Source organism: Gobius niger (genome assembly GCF_951799975.1).
Source record: "Gobius niger genome assembly, chromosome: 15".
Taxonomy (NCBI): Eukaryota; Metazoa; Chordata; class Actinopteri; order Gobiiformes; family Gobiidae; genus Gobius; species Gobius niger.
In genome coordinates, this window is record NC_136866.1 from 6,922,580 (window position 1) to 6,940,377 (window position 17,798).

A 17,798-nucleotide genomic window follows, 5' to 3' on the forward strand; every position below is an offset into this window, starting at 1 on the left:
TCTCCAGGAACCAATGGGCTTCCTGGAGAATTGTACACATGGTTTATTGATGTTTTATTACCACTGCTGACTTAGGTTTATAACTACATTCTTAAGAATAGAGACATGCCTACTTCATGGTCTGAGGCAATAATTTCAGTCATTCACAAAGAAGGGAAAAATGCAGCCGTTGTGATGGGTATCAACCAAATAGCCTATTATGCAACGATCTAAAACTGTTGACCAATATTTTAGCCAAAAGAATTCAAAAACATATTAAAAAACGTACTGGTTAATTATATAACATTATATAATAATTATATATTTGAGTTTTACTCAAATCAGTTTTGATGCACAAAATTTGATATAAAACTCTGTCATTTATGGGCTTTGATTCACAGCTTGTGGAATGCATCAAGACAATATACACAAATCCTAAATCACGTGTTGGAAAATGGATGTTGCTCTGATTTCTTCTATCTAGAAAGAGAAGTCCGGCAGGGCGATGGCTTCAGTCCCTTGTTATTTGCAATCAGTATTGAGCCGCTTGCAGCATTAATCAGGATGAATGAATATGCCAAAGGCATCAAGAAGAAAGAATATAACATTTCTCTCTTTGCTGATGATATCTTAATCTATATCAGTGACCCAGCCACATCTATAACCCCACTGATAAAAGCCTTTGAAGATTATGGAAGGCTTTCGGGCAATCAAATAAATCAATCCAAATCAGAAGCAATGATCCCTGTGGCCAATTGCCCACAAGCCGAACAAGCAAATTTCATTTCCCGATATCTAACCAAGGATTAAGATATCTCTGACTTATAATTACCCTACAAACATCACAACATTCTGTTATGCAAACATTATATTATACCCTAACATACCCATATCTTTCCTACTGTAATATTGTCTGGGCAAGTACTTTTCCAAGTTACCTTCAAAAAAGTCTACTCTTACAAAAGGCTTTTGTTCGCGTAGCAACGTTTTCAGATTATAGTGAACCAAGTGCTCCTCTTTTCACGAAGTTACAATTGTTAAAGATTTATGATATTAATATTTATCAAATCTGGACATTTGCCCAAATGATAAGACAGGGAAATCTCCTTCCTACTTCAGCAATCATTTTGTTGAGAAACGTCAAGTTCATTGTTATAAAACCAGACAGGCACTGACACTACATCTTCCACTGTGCAAAAAGAAAAAAGTGCAATTTTCTTTTCGATATCGTGGAGCAAAACTATGGAATGAGTATGGAGACAAAAACAGCAAAAAGAGCCTAAAAAATCTAATGCTCACCAAATATAAGCCTTGATGCTCAATCACAATAGAAATGCTAATAATATTTTTTTTAAAATACAGTTAAAAAAAATATATATATATATATTTGTGATGATCGACTGTTGAATCATGTCGTCATCAATTAATGATTCATTGATGTTGATTTTTCATCTGTTTTGTATTTGACCAGAAGGAAATGTTTATGTTCTCTCTCTCTGAACGTGAGATCTGTAATTTGTTTGGGGGTGTGACGCGAAGTATAAGCCTTTTGGGGTTTCACAAATCACAATTATTTAAAGCCAATTATGGTAAACTGATGGATAAGATCTTTCAAGATGGGACATTTTACCCCTCTCGCTTGTTGGAAGAAACAATAAGGATCAACATACTGTTACATACATCCTGTTTCAATCACTACCAATAAAAATTCAAATGTCTATATTTAAAACACTTAACAAATGGCTCTCTAAATGTATTTGGCACAATAAACGTCCAAGAAGGAAACTTAAAACCCTTGTGTCCAAAAATAACTTGGACGATTGAATTTACCAAATTTATAAAAAACAATGATTTTGCAGCTCAACTGAGGTCAATGTTGGCGTAGGTTTGTCAAGACGGGGAATCAATAAGGTGCAGTTTGGAACAAGGAGATTGTCCAGAAATATTTCTTGATACAGTTCCTTTCATAAACCCAAATGTATGGTCAAAACAGAAATAAAGGGTACAAATGAATGGTTTAAAACTACCCTGTTTATGTGGTCAAATATTAGAAAGGTACTGAATCTGCCTAGTTCGATTTGCAGATTAATACCAGGGTCAAATGGTTGAGAGCGGAAGTCTGTACCGTACTTAAAGGGGCTAGATGCAAGTTTGCTATTTAATGCTCACTACTGCCATCTCAGGTCATACGTGTAACTGCAGCTTCTATATTAGGCTCGTGCATGACGGGACTTCGAACCCGAATTAACAACTTTCTGAGTGACAGAGCAGGATTTTAGAGGCAGTTGTGGGGAACAGGTCTGACCTCATTCTATACATTAGGACATGGCTGGAACATGTAGGGGGAGGAAAATACATTATTTTAACATTTTTAAACTCTGTATAGTCCCTTTAAGATGATGACTGTAGTTCGCTTTAATTTGAAAATCTAAAATACTAGTCAAAGGCCTATTGCAAATGCATTCTGGGAAGCACCTTGAAGTTAATATCAGTCTTGAACCTTGACCTGTGACGATAAACATGTTTATGCACTTTCACTTGCACTTTCAAAGATGAAAAAATATGAAAATGGCTAAACCAGCTCAGTACAAACGCAAAATTAAGAGAGAATGTGGTACATAATGGGGATTAATACATGTTGCAGCACCACGTTTTCTGTCGTTGAACTGGATAAAAGTAATGATTCACTCAGATTAGGCGTCTTTCCTGTATCATGTTATCACCAACGTTAACATGTTATGACACTTGATAATAATAATGCTTCTGATTTACAATGAATAATGAACTCCACCACCGACACCACAATGTCACAATGCCCAATGACACAATAACAGTCTGCACCTGTGGATTTGAAACTCGTGGTTATAAAACCGAACCCAAAGAATGCCAACAATATGCTTTTCTTGAGCCAAATCAAGATATTGTTTAACTCCAAGACACCTCTGTTACTGTATCTGATCTTACCAGTGTGAAATCAAGAGTGGAAAAGTTGTGCCATGGGAAACTACGCAAGGTTAGACATTGAAAAAGTTGGATTGGTGTTTTGTTGCCACTGCATCAGACAGGCCTGGCCTTGTTTGATCATTCACAAAGGCTTAGTGTTTATAAATCTGGTAAATCTATCCGTTTCATCAAACACAACTCTCAGGAGCGCAGCTGAGGAAGTCGACTCCAAAAGCCATGAAATTATGTTATTGAGATAAACATTTTCCACTGATCTATTCTTTCACTCACAATAAAATCATTGAGAGGGGGATTAGCCGCACTGGCATGTTGTCAAGAGTATTCATTCAGAAACTTGATTCTTATTATCCCAACGGGGCGTTTTCACCTGTGCACTGCATTCAAGGGAATGAGAATTCAAAAGCAGGAAAAATGACTGTTGGGCAGTGGTTGAGTCACAGCAAGACGGTCCCAGGTTCGATTCCCGGACCGTGTGGGCCTTTCTGTGTGGAGTTTGCATGTTTCCCTCCCCATGTCTGGATGGGTTGGGTAAGAAACAATGTTTGACAAATTTGAAACAGTCATTGATTTAGATGTTAAGTATTATTGTACCTTGATGTAGGCTAAAACAAATCAAAAACGGGCGAGCCATCTGTTCAGAGCCAGCTCAGATTTTGGATTTAAAAAAAAAGGGGGCATGAAATTTATAAGAAAATGTCTTCCTCATGCTCCTATTCAGCATTGAATATTTTGCTGTTGTTGTTATTATTGTGTCTGTAATAACGCCATGGCTGAATAAAAAAGTTGAACTGGAAATTGAACTGAAATTATATCTGGATGAGTTTCCTCCAGCCAAAAACATGCACAATAGGTAAATCCTCCAGCTCCACCTGACGGGTTGCCCCACTGGCTTCAAAGGATGGGTCAAATGTAGAGGGACAGATAGATAGATAGATAGATAGATAGAAAGAAAGAACAAAAGAAAGAAAGAAAGAAAGAAAGAAAGAAAGAAAGAAAGAAAGAAAGAAAGATGAATATCACAGGCCTAGGTTCGACTCAAACAAGGGATGAGTTAAATAGCCCAACTGTTGATAAGCTCTGACCATTAGTAATAATAAAAAGTAAAAAGCTTTACAAAACCAATCCCTATCTATTGGGGTTTGATAAGCTACCACTCACAAACTGCCCTGGGGTGGACTGATTGAAAACGTGGCTGCCAATATCTGCCTACAGTCTTTCCAACCATCATCACTAATCACTCTTACACGATTCACGCAATCTTCCAGTTATTAAATCATTGCCCCAAGTGGAGGCCTGTCTCAAAAGTATGTGACAAGAAAAAATGCATCTTATCTTATGATTTTACACTATCTTTCAAAGCCAATGGTAATACCGTATCTGCTGCGACTGAAACATTACGTGACTTTGTGCTAAAAGTAAAAACGCACATATCAGCAATGTATAAATATCCCTATAGTGCAGGCTGCTCCACAATGTAAACAGCGTACTCTTTCTCCCACACTCACTACAGATCCACCAGCTTCGTATTTGACCCACATGGCCCCAACAACTTGGACCGCAATGATTCAGCGTAAACAAATCGAAACCTGAATTGTTGGAATTACCAAATCGCAAAGGCTGCCACTTTTAGGTAATAGAGTCCTCTGAAAATAAGCCGCTAACTCTACACTTAACATAAATCACACGTTTTATCACATAAGCATTGTTCCAAACTACAACATGTTAAAAAAAAGTACCTGCCATTCATTAGTCTGCATCTAAGGCATAGTTAATGATAGTTAATAGGTCAAAGTTGATGCAGCCAGTCCAATGCTTATCTGTTAATCCTCTCTGACTCATGTCCAGGTCATAGTTGATTTGTCCAAAGAATGACCACAGAAAATCCCAGATTTCATACTGTCATCATCATTATGTTCTCAATTTTAACATCTTTCACCTCCTTTATTTCTTGCTGTTCTCTGGCCTAGTCTTGGGGTATAATTGATATCTCTTTTTAATGGTTATGTAGAAATTAATAACACAGAAGACTTCAAATTGGTGCCAAAGTTCATGTAATAATCTCAGTTTAATGAGATATATTACACAAGTTCAAATCTATTTATCATTAAGACGTCTGCCTATTTTGACTGGAGAGTGCCTGACACCATAACAACGGTGCAGACAGTTTGATAAACAATACAGTAACTACAGTAACTCACTGATACATGAGCACAGCAGACCATCCACTGAATGTTTCCTTTGCTTAAACATTGCTTCAAACTAAAATCACTTGTTTTTTGTGGCTGCACTTTTTGTAACGCTATTTACCTTACGTGTTTTTAAAGAGCAAGTGAGTCTCTCCACTGTGAGATCAATACAAATATATAAGCTCTTTTATTTTATACACCTGAAGTTTAAAAGATCACTGTGGATCGTACAACTGTATAATTGTAAAGTGTAGAAAGTCTTTCTACAATCATTAATGTGCGGAGTTCAGTCGTTTAGTGTTTCACAACTGTTCTTCTTTTACCAAAGTAAAGATTATGTAGTTTGGCCACAGCGTAATCAATAAATTCCTTGATTTCTGAAAATTCTGTCAAAATCTACTTGCAGTACCTTTGAGGTGTTAACGTTACAGCTGAAAAACAAACACCGATTGAACCTGTGACCTACTGTAAGCTCAAATGAACATATTTTTCTTGCTGTATGTGTTATTATAAGAACCTGTCATACATTGCCCATACATTAGGATAATCTGAAATCCTAAATGGATTAGTGATAATCTTCTTACTGAACCAAGGGTTCAGTAGCACTGCATTAATAACTCAACAAAATCTTACATGCCGTCTGTAAAGGTCTCGGATTCAGGCCACGTTTAGAACATTTTATTTTAACAATGTTTTAAACAAGCAAATGTTTGCAAAAGAGTTGAGAAATGCACTAATGTGCGTCAAGGATTGTGTCATAAATGTTTTGTCACAAAATCTGCAAAATCATCAAATTGACACATTCGCAATAGCACAGAGGTGACCATGATTACATGTGATAAAAATCTGTGATAAAGAAGTAGATCTTGGTTCAACAGCTATGGGCTTTAGGCAGGAGTTCTGCACAGACGAGGTGCCTTCAAAGTGATACAGTGATACAGTATGTCCCAAGCTACAATCACAAACTCACATCACCAGTTTCGAGTTATCTTTTTATGAACCCAATTTTGTCTGAGGACAAAAGTAGGAGGCAAAATTCCCATGTAAATCCCTATTACAAAACTTGCTGTTACAAAATGACAGATGACGTCAAACAATGAAACGGTTTAAGTGTAAATTAGCAACACCGAGGAACTGACAGGGCACTTACACTTACACAATGTTGTTTCTTAACACAGAAAAAAGCTACAAGTGAAGTTGGCAGACTTTGCTTGTCAGACAAGCTCAAGGGCAGACTGATAAGTGCATCCAGAACAGAGCAAACTGTATCCACACCCAATGACTTTAATTAAATATTATCAAATGCAAGAATAAAGGTATAACAGAGGTAAAACATTGCCTCTAAACTAAAATCTGTCAATGGCCTTTTTGATTCATACCTTTATAGTACTACAGAACGTGAAGTATCACATTTTCATACTGTAGTTGAGTAAAATCTCCAACCCAAACACGTTTTAGCGCTCACAGAGGAACCTGCATCTCCTGATAGTTCACATGAGTTAATTAGATGCAAATCACAGGCAGCAGTTCAGAGACAGTGTGGAGAGAATTGAACTGGGTACAAGACAACATTTAACTCGAGTAGGGCTGTAACTAACGATTATTTTGGTAAACAATTAATCTAGCGATTATTTTTACGATTAATCGCTTGGCTGTGAAAGTTGCATGAATTGTTACTAAAATAGTGTTTCAACTATTTCAATGATCGATTAGTTGTCGATTAATCAATTAGTTGTTTCAGCCCTAAACTCGAGTGTTCAGTGACATAAACCATCAGTGTATGAATTGTAACCTATGTACAAGCTGGACTATGTAGGAGTGGATGGACATCTCAATTTATTCTGTTCTAATTATATTCTCGCCCCCTACTTAAAAAATATATATATATTATTCATTGTACATAAGATAAGCCTATTTACTATTACTTGTTGGCACATTAACCTGTTGGTGTTTTTTTTATTATTATTGCACATTTTGATATTTGCACCCCCTGAGTGTTCTGAGCTGCTGTAACAGGTGAATCTGTCCATTGTGAGATCAATAAAGTTCTATCTTATCTTGTAGTTGAAATAATTTTAGAGCAACAGTAAATATGTTTCTCTCCATTTGCAGCTTAAACACGTTGAAGTTTGCATTAGATATATTAGCTCTAAATATATGTCAAGCTTGAGGTCGCCCTCTTTTTGGACTGTGGCACCCACTGGTCGGCCGCTGTTATTCTAGGCAGGCCTTTGCTTACCGCCGTACCACTCGTGAAGAAAGCGGATAAACATGAACTCATTGACACGTGACCACTTTTTCCCTTTGGTCACTACACTATCTCCTTGGCCTCCTTCGTTCATAGCTGCCATTCCTCCCCAAAACACTTTCTGCTGCACTCCTCCGCTGCAGTGCTCTTGTTTTAGCCTGGCTATCTGTAAGGCAAGAGCCGCTGTCACCAGATCCCACGGTTCAGTTCTCAGGAATGGCATGCCTTCTCAATTGGCAGCTTAACAGACGACCACACAGTTACAAACCTTAGAGGGCTTTTCTGGAGCCACGGGGGCAGCCTGAGAGCCATAGGTCAGGCTTGTAGCTGATCAACTCCTCCTTTAGTCATCCTGGAGGTTCCTGGCGGAGAAATCGGCACCAGATTAGTGGTTAGGTTGAGTCAGGTACAGAGCAGTGAGGCTCTAACTCCTTCTTCCACTGAACCTTCATGAAGTGCAAAGATAATTTCAATGCCGTCTCTAGTCTGGTTTACGTTAAGACAGGGCCAGAAGATTTCTGGTAATAACATCCTCTACCACACGATTGTGCATTCGGGTGATGAAATAAGTGATACCTTGGTACAGTGAAAGTATTCAGACCTCTTTTAATGATCTTTTAATTATGAAGCAGTCGGATTCAAAATACATATGCATTTTTCTTTATTTGTTAAAAATATACACGGATTGCTAGGGTTTGGGCTTTGGCAATAAATCAATTCTTCAATCAATTATTTCCGAGCCCTACTATCTATCCCACAAACATATTAAGTATAGAAACATTTTAAAAGTTTAGAAAGTACAGTATATTAAAAAAAAAAGGATATCAAACACGTTTTTACACGTTGTCAGTTCTTACAACAACTCCAGAGCAATTGCATTGTGCTTAATCATGCCTACAGACATACAGAAAGGTACAGCCTCTATACTAGGAATAAATAGTGGGGCACAAATTGTCCGCGAGGTATGAATACATCTTGAAACCACTGTAATGTCAGTACTGCCGATCAGGTTTCAAGAAATCACTTCAAGACAGGGCCAGGAGATTCTTGGAAATAACATCCTGACCACCTGATTGTACATCCGGGTGATGAATAATTTCACGCGTTGTGTAGGTATATTCAGACTCAAAGTGTCAGTGTTCTTACAGGTAATGTACAGCGGGAACCATATGTTTACATACACCTTCTCACTGTCTCACATGAAACTAGAATTAACTTTATTTATCTTAGGTCAATTTGAATCTAAAAAAATATATATTTATTTATTTAAATGCCAGAAGAATGAGAGATGGATTTTTTTTTTAGAAATGTCAGAAGTTTACATACAATAAGATTACTATACCTTTAAACTATTTGGGAAAGCCCAGATGACGATGACCTTGGAAGAACAAGTCTGGTTCATCCTTGGGTGCAATTTCGAGACACTTAAAGGTGCCAGGTTCATTGGTTGTATCAATGATGGAAATGCCCAGTCATCACACAGATCAGAAAGAGAGAAACAAGTACTGTACCGACATGGGCTGAGAAGGTACTCTGCCAGGAAGAAGCCTTTACTCCAAATAAATCTTCAAAAAGACAGTTTGGAGTTTGTAAATAAAAAGGATAAAGACTTGAATTTTTTGAGACATATTCTGTGGTCTGATGAAAATAATCTTTTGGCCATAATGACCATCGTCACGTTTGGAGGAAAAAGGGGGAATCTTGCAAGCCTGAGAACACCATCCCGGGGGTGGCAGCATCATGCGGCCACCCCTGTATCTATATCCCCGTATCTATATCCGGGTTGTTTTGCTGCAGGAGGGACTGGTGCACTTTACAAAATACATGACATCATGAAAAAGACACTATGTGGAAATATTGGAGCAACATCTCAAGACATCAGCCAGGAAGTTAAAGCTTGGGCGCAGATGGGTCTTCAAAATGAACAATGATCCAAAAAATATGGCCATTGCTGGTTACAAAGTGGCTTAGGAATAACAAAGTCAATGTTTTGAAGCGGTCATCACACAGTCCTGGTCTCAATCCAGTTGAAAATGTATGGGCAGAGCTGAAAAGGAAAGTACAGGCAAGGTGGCCGAAAAATGTGTCTCAGTTACACCAGTTCTGTTTGGAGGAATGGACCAAAATTCCTGCCAGCTATTGTGATAGGCTTGTGGAAGATACAGTTATAGATAGATACAGTTTAAAGACAATGCTACCAAATATTAATGAAATGTATGTAAACTTTGGTTTGGTAAAAAGCAATAAAAAATTGTGTAGAAAATTCTATCTCTCAGTTTTCTAGATTCTGACAAATAGAAATATTTTTTAAAATTCTAATTGGCCTAAAAAAATAATAATAATAATAATTCTGGTTTCATGTCAGAGGTGAGAAAAAAAATGCAAATGTGTCTTTTTATAAGGTGTATGTAAACATGGTTCCCGCTGTATTTCCAGCAGGGCACCAAGCAGAGGCAGTGGAGTGACACTGGAGTTTATGACTTTAATGCTTTGAGTGCGTGCCACAGAATGTGTTCAAGGAGAGACGACATGCAGCAAAATGTCAAGGTGAATTAAGCAGGAAAGCAGTCCTTAAAATACCCTCAGACTCCTTTCTATTCCTCCGTCTGGGACACCCAAAATATAAGTGAGATAAAAATATTTTCTCTTCTTTGAGGCTCTCCTCTTATTTTAACATTGTCTGATTTTGCTTTGTCCTCCTCAATTGTTTACTCAAAGAGAAATCCAATCTCAGTCTGATGACCTCATGCTGCGTAGACTCACACAATTATCAGTCTGGCTATGGAGAAAAAAAGATTAAGCTGGTAAAATAAAAAAGCAAATGAGAATATGATTAGACAAAATATGCATTGAATTCAATAAACACATCACAGAATTGCATAAGAGACATACAGTATAGACACATGTACTCTGAGTGAGTTTCTGAAGCATGTGCAAACTGAAGTTGGAATTTGAGTCCGGAAATATTTCTTTGAAGAGGCAACGCTGTCTAGTATCTGAGCTATTTCTTCCAGTAAGCACACTAATCTATGTGTATATAGTTATTTTATACAGTGAAGGAACCACACCTCAGTGCCCCTGACTCCTCTCCCCGGCCCGGGCCCTGGCACCGCTTTGCAGAAACACAGTTATGCACACTCACACTCGGGCCGAAATGCAGTTAGAGGTAACCCAGTAATTACAGCGGGGTAATTGCGACTTTGCATTGTAAACCTGCGGCCTGCGTTGCCAGGGAAGGTTTTGTCGACAGTGGGATTATGACAGGGAACCCAAACGGCATGTGTTTCTCAACATTCTGCAGAGCCGAGAGAGAGAAGCCTTAGAAAATAGCGCTCAGATTCTTGATCTCTTTTTCTGCCTTGTGTTTGCTTTAATCGAATCACTCGTAAGGTGTTCAACATGATGATCAGAACTTCATTTAGTATATTGAAACTTTTACAAGCCAAGTTAAAGGTTCCCATTTTGCTCAATCTCCCAAGGGCACTGCTATCCTTTCATGCATAAGAGGAAACCCCGCAATATAATCAGATTGATTCAATAACCAATTGCACACGTATAAGGAAAGCAACTTAAACCTACAATAAAATAGGAAGAAACAATCTTTTACGCAGCAGGAAAGGTAGCACTGTCACCTCAAGGTTTGCCAAAAGTAAAATGTTAACAAAAATGCACAACATTTTGTTTTTCATTCCTCCCTAATCTGTGCAAAGCCTTAGCGGGCTCATAAAGCCAGAGCTCGTTATTAACGTGTCTTTTTTATTCATCATTTGGCTTTGGTTAAACATTGAGCAAGACGACATTGTTCTCCACCGTCGGGAGCATGTGTTCTTCTAAGTGGCTAAGTGCGTGTGTGGCATATGAGAGACAGCTGGCTGTAATGACAAGCCAAATATTTGACCCCAGCTAATTAGGAAGGCGGTGGTCTTGTGACTTTTTTTGTGGCCATACTTTCCATAAGTGTTAATTGCAAAAAAGTTTGTATTTAGCAACAATAAGTATTAACAATCATGTGTAAATCAATCACTTTCTTTTATTCCCATACACGCCTATAATAAATCAGATTCCTCGACTTTCTGACTCAATTTCCCACGTTCCAAAATTCTTATATCATTCCGATCTAAACACAGCGCCCACTCCGGACTTCAAAGGCTCAAAATAGGCGTTTAAATTATTACAATGAGCAATGATTATGCCTTATCAGAAGCTTCCTCTGTCTGCGATAAGCGAAATCCCTTTGGCTACTGCTGGTTAGTGGCCCGTGTCGTATGGGGTCAAAAGCAGGTGGCTTAAAGGGTCTTATAGGATCATTAACATGAGCTTTTGTTGTCAGTCAACTTTCACAACCTCTTTTTTCCCCCTGTGTATCCTGACCAAGCGGATTTGAGCATTTGACCTAATGTAGCCTCAGGAATTATGCAGCAACCGAGAAATCTGCAGAATTTGCACCACAACTTTTGCAACACTGAGACAAATAGCAAAACTCTGACAATAAATAAATGTTTGTTTTGTTCACTGTGCGATCCAAGGACCCAAGTGCAATGATGTAACTGCGAATGCCAGTCATTGCAGATACCAAAAGGGGACAGCTTGCACTTATGACTGCAGGGGCAAACTGCTATTTAGGTTCAAGCCCCTCCTTATCCCCAGGCCAGGAAATACCCTACTACCCTCTAGTGGTGTAGGGGAAAATTCAAGGGAACTTTGGGGTGGGATTCATTCACGGGTGTTCTCACCAAAGTTGCCAAAAAGTCTGACGTCAAATCAAGAATTAAAACCAACTTACGCTATTTAACAGGGCGACCGGTCGAGATGGAAATGCGCAAGGGAGATATGTGAAAGGGCAAACTTTCGTATCGACATCAAACATGACTTATCAACTCAAACGTGTCAGCAGACTATTGTTAGTCCTGTAGCAATAGCGTGACCTCTGACGCTGAAGCCAGATATCTCAGATGCTATGTGGCAGCGCTGATTGTCAGAGGGGACGGGAGGCTGGCCACTGAATCCCAGACATATTCTCGATGCTGTAAATCCTATAGACTATGTTGATGTGATCTTCTGTTTTGGATTCTAATAGAGTTGCAAACATGGTCATCAGTAAACAAACATAGAACAAAAACACCTATATTTCTGTTGACATATTTGCACCACAGAATATTTAAAAGATGCAGATTCTCAAGCATTTAGGTGGTTGATTGTAGGATCTCTGAAGGCAGTATCAAAATGTTTTCTAATAGGCAACTTTACCAACTTTTTCCATTATTATCATTACAACCAAATGCCATATGTGGTTTTGAGACTGGCAATGAAAACAGTAATGAAGTTGTCAACCACTGGTAATGAGGCTTTCCAAACAAACAGATGAACATGGAGTCTTTCCTCCCGAAATGGAAAATGATAGATTACACCAAAGTGAAGGAAAATGTTGGGAAAAGTGGAAACAATAGAGATGAAACCATTTGAATTTGCTATTTGCTAAACTGTGTAATCTGGTTTGGGATCTTCACCTTCTAGTGAGAGCGAAGAGTCTCTTTGGTAGTTTCCATCAGCATGTGCTCCGCCAACGAGAAAAAGGTCGCAAGATACAGTACCTTGAGATTCCAAAATATGCATGTTTTTAGTCCAGCACATACAAACGGCAGCACAGTGATTTCCACTTTTGCCTCACAGAACAGGTCCTGTTGTGTGTTTAGTCCAGATGATCATGTGCTTAATGGTAAACTACAGACGTATTTGGTCAACAAAAATAATCATAACAAGTCCTTGGTTTTGGCTAAAATCACCTATTAAAGGAACAGGCCACCATTTTTACATACTGGGAAGTTCTTGCCTGAGCTTAGACGAGTTGATGCGTACCTGTCTGGTCTTTGTGCGTGCCCTCAGTCACCAAAAACGACCAAAGATGTTGGCCTCTCCCAGTGTATTCCTATAGCTGAAGTTGGAAGCTACCAAGCTCTTCCACGGGTACGCATAAACACCAGACAGGTATGCATCAACTTGTCTAAGCTCAGAACATATCTCCATATGTAAAAATGGTGGCCTGTTCCTTTAACAACTACAGTAATAATTGCAGCCAAGTAAAATTTAATCCTTGAAATAAACTTTAGCTGAAGGTTGCACAGACCTTGACACTTCACGCTGTAGCCTTGCCTGTGCCGTGCCTCAGAGACGGTCATTAAGCTGGCGTTATACAGCCTGATCTGATACGAGCACCTGATTGACACTGCATTGCACCGTGAGTGATTAGCGGCTCTGTACGTGACATAGTTCACACGTTCCCCGCTCCACAACTTGACCCAAAAAACCTCAGCACTGCAACACACAAGAGCTGGCAGAGACTTTTTTTTTTTTCCTACGTATCTTTCCTGACAAGCGCCTCTTTTCTTTGGGTCGCACAAAGCCCCGACTGTGAGCGGAGTGCAGAGACAGAACAGCTGCGCTCATGATGGCAGCCCCACGACTGAACCACGCGCTGGGCTGGACGGGGCCGCAGGTGGCGTCCAGCGGGGGGAACACTCAACATGTGGGCTGCACTGGGAGAGACGTGGAGGGGAACAGGTGCGCCAGGCGTTTATCAGACCTGTGACACATTCTACTCTAAGAAGTGTGACAGTTATGGAGGACATAAAACAGGTCACATAGCATAATTCATTTTCTCACTCCCATGCCATGTTGGTCACAGTAGGTGGTCATTTTCTCTCAAGTGTTTCCCAGGCTGTGGTACAGGTGTCACTCGTGGGGCTCCTTCTAGATTTACTAAAACTGATCTCTTCTAGTGTTTGTTAGAAAATCAATTTTAGTCACTTGATCAATATGCTGTGAAAGCCCTAATTTAGAGCTGTTAGTAGTAGAAATTTATTGTCCCCGTGGGGAAATTCATTTGCAGTGAGTGGAGATACACAAATACAACAGTGACCACAGCAGACAGATCCAAACATTGACAACATACAAAGAACAAACCACGGCCCATCAACCTCAGTTTAAATTATATTAAAATCGTTATCTAAATTCCTTAAAAACCTTCTCTGACAGACCAGCTGTGCAGAATTTTTTTTTTTTTAAAGTGCAAAAAAAAAAAAAACAAAAAATCACTGTTGGTTACTTCGTATTGTTGGTTTGTTTAATTGTAAAATAGCTTGTGGCACAAATGCCTGGTCCTGTTTTTAGTTAGGGCGGGGCTCCTGTACCTTCGACCTGAGGGGAGCAGCTCAAACTCTCTAAACAGAGGATGTTTTGAGTCCGATAATATTATGTCTGCTTTATTCAGAGCTCGAGCAATAGTCCATCCCTCCATCCATTTTCTCCCGGGTATCTGAAACTGGATCACAGGGGCAGCACCAGTCTAAGTAGAGATGCCCAGATGCACACGTGGGACCCTAAGGCTTTCTCAGGCCAGCTGAGAGACTTAATCTCTACAGCGTGTCCTCGGTTTTGGCATACAGGATGCATCTGAAACTGATGCCCCAGCCAACTCAGCTTGTAAAGAGCAGCAGCTCTACTCTGAGCTCTTGTTGGGTAACTGGACTCATACACCCTGTCTCTAAGAATGTGCCCACCAGAGGAAACACATTTTAATAGCTTGTGTCTGGGATCTTATCCTTTCCGCTCACCTCTTTGGCCACAACAGTGCGATACAACGACTGAATCCCTTCACACGCGGCACTGATCTCTGCCTGCAAATCTGCACGTACTGTCCATATCTCACTCGTAAATAAGACCCCAATATGCTTAATTTCTCCACTTGAAAGAGGGATTGTTCCCCGACCTGGAGAGGCAAGCCACCTTTTTCCGTGTACGTGGCCTCGGATTCGTAGGTGCTGATTTCCATCCCAGTTAATTCATGCTCTGCCTCAAGCTTTAGTCACGGTTCAGTCTTTGGTTTTGTCCTTGTTTAGACGTGTTAAAGACCTGTTTTAGAGCTCATAGAACTAGGAAAGCCAAATAGTTTCTTTAAAGTTTGAACCACCACATAAAATATTTACTGTAGCTCACAAACAAACAGCTTCACAAAAATACTCAAGATATTACAGACAAATCAAATAGAAACACTGATGAATGCATTACTATACAGGGGCGGCACAGCAGATAGTGGCCCTTTAAGACCAGAACTACACCTTGATATGACTGGAACACAACTTTGGACTGGACTTTTGAACTGGCACAGATTTAGACCAGCAAACACAAACAAACTGGACATGCACTGCAAAAAGTAATTAACTAGACTAGTATAAACATCTCAATTTGAGTATAATAATCAATTTTTTTGTTGTTTTGACTGGTTAAGATGTTGTTGGACATTTGTCCTAGATTATTTCACTTGTTTCACATGTTACACATGTTACATCACATACATTTCGTCCTTATTTCAGGTAATTTTCTTTGCCAATGGGGTAAGAACATTTTTCTTATCTCATTGGCAATATTACTTCCTTATTTCAAGCGAGATTTACATTAGAACTGGTATGAAATGTCCTCAAACAAGCAAAGCAAACTTGGTCCGATCAGGAAAAGTGCTTGATCTTTACTTTTTGCAGTGTGGGAACTTAAAGTCAGGCTTGTGATATTTCAGGACCTGATACTTCTACACAACTATTTTGTTTGAATGGTTGGGCAGACACTATACTTCTGTGCTCTATGGTGCAGAACATCTCCTAATAAGAAAACTTCTGCCTCGCTAGGGAATCCCGCCTTACTTACCTGTGTTATACACCTGTGTAGAAAGAAGGGAACGACCGATCATAACCGGGTATGACAGGACTTCATCAAAAGGTCTTAAAGTGGTCATACAAAAACTCAATGGGGCTTTAAGGAACGGGGAAATGTGACATGTCTTTAAAGGGAAACTGAGGGGCCACAGTTGGAACCTACTACCATTGCAAGAACACATTTATTCAGTTCCAATTCTCCCTTTTTTATCTTAGGGACAACACGTGTAAATTGTGTATAAATTGGCATATGTTCTAAGCCAGATGCCCTGCCTGCCTAACTCTCTCTATCTCTCTCATTGCCCTCGTATCTTCTTTATACAACGGGGTTATGACACCACGCACACACATAAAGGTCCATTAGACAAAACTGTACCCAGTGCCTAGAGTTAATGTTTAGTCGGGGTGTGATAGGGATATACTGAGCGAGACGGTGGGGGGTGAGGGGGGGCAGAGGGACGTGGGGGGGGGTGGGGGTGTAAGGGGGTTGGGGAGGGTGCTATCTGGCGCTGGACTGAAGGTCAGCCTCACATGTGCTGTTTGATCTTTTGCAGCCAAATGACTTGGATTTATTTAAGAACCTTCATCAGGGGTGGGAGAGGAGGCGGCGGCGAGGGAGAGGGAGGGCGAGAGAGCGAGGAGGGGAGAGACTCAAAGCTTTGAAAGGGTCACAATCGCCTCGGCTGCTCAACTGGGTCAAAGACACACACAGTACAGTATGGAGTTTGATAAGGTCACATTAACACATTTACATTTACTGCTGAGCTCTTATCGCTGCTACTATAGATTACTGTGTTTATTGCGTGAAGACCTGGCAGATTTGCGGTGAATTTACAGCCCGGTTTCCACTGATAACACCATAATTACTGTATAAATAGGGGGACAATTTATACATTAAAGGTTGTTGTGTGTGTTGCTGCGTTAAACACATGAAGCGCATCGTTCAGTAAACTTTATTTTGTGTGTTGTATCATATATGAATATTGTAGGGAGAAAAAAGTAGGGTTGCTCTGATACCAATACTGGTATTGGATTTAATACCACATATTTTCCTGATGTTGGTATCGGTGAGTACCTGAACCTAAACCTATCCAATACCAAATTGTGTTTTCTGGGCTATGCAGATAATCCCTAAGCCCTAATAATCACACGTTTTTTTTAATCTTTTTTTGCCAACGTGGAATCCAGCAGCATAAGTCACAGTGCACAGACTTAAGCATAATGTGCAATAGGTTTAGGCATATTTTTATAGGCTTCGTTATTGTTTTTATTTACTTGCAGTGGTGTCGGACTGGTATCCGGTATCGGCAACTACGCTAAACTCACATATTGGCATCGGATCGGATGGGAAAAACTGGTATCGGAACAACACTAGAAAAAGAGACTTGTTAAGCTACACAAAAAGTCCTATTAGATTTTGCATTCAGGAAGACTAATAGCCGAGCCCTTTTTTATCATACAGTTCATGTCATGAACATACTTTACTCGTTACCCCAGAAACAACTTTCACCACCAAATCTGTCAACGTGTTGGGAAATCAGGGACTGAGGTGTGTCAGTGTGACATAATTTTTTTCTGGGGATAAATGCAATATATAACAATAATGCATGAAACTATCAAGGTCTATCTCTCTAGAGTAGCTGTATGTTACTTATACTGTATTTGACCAAAGAGCAAAGTGCCCTTTTATGATAAACAAAGTTAAGTATGAATAGG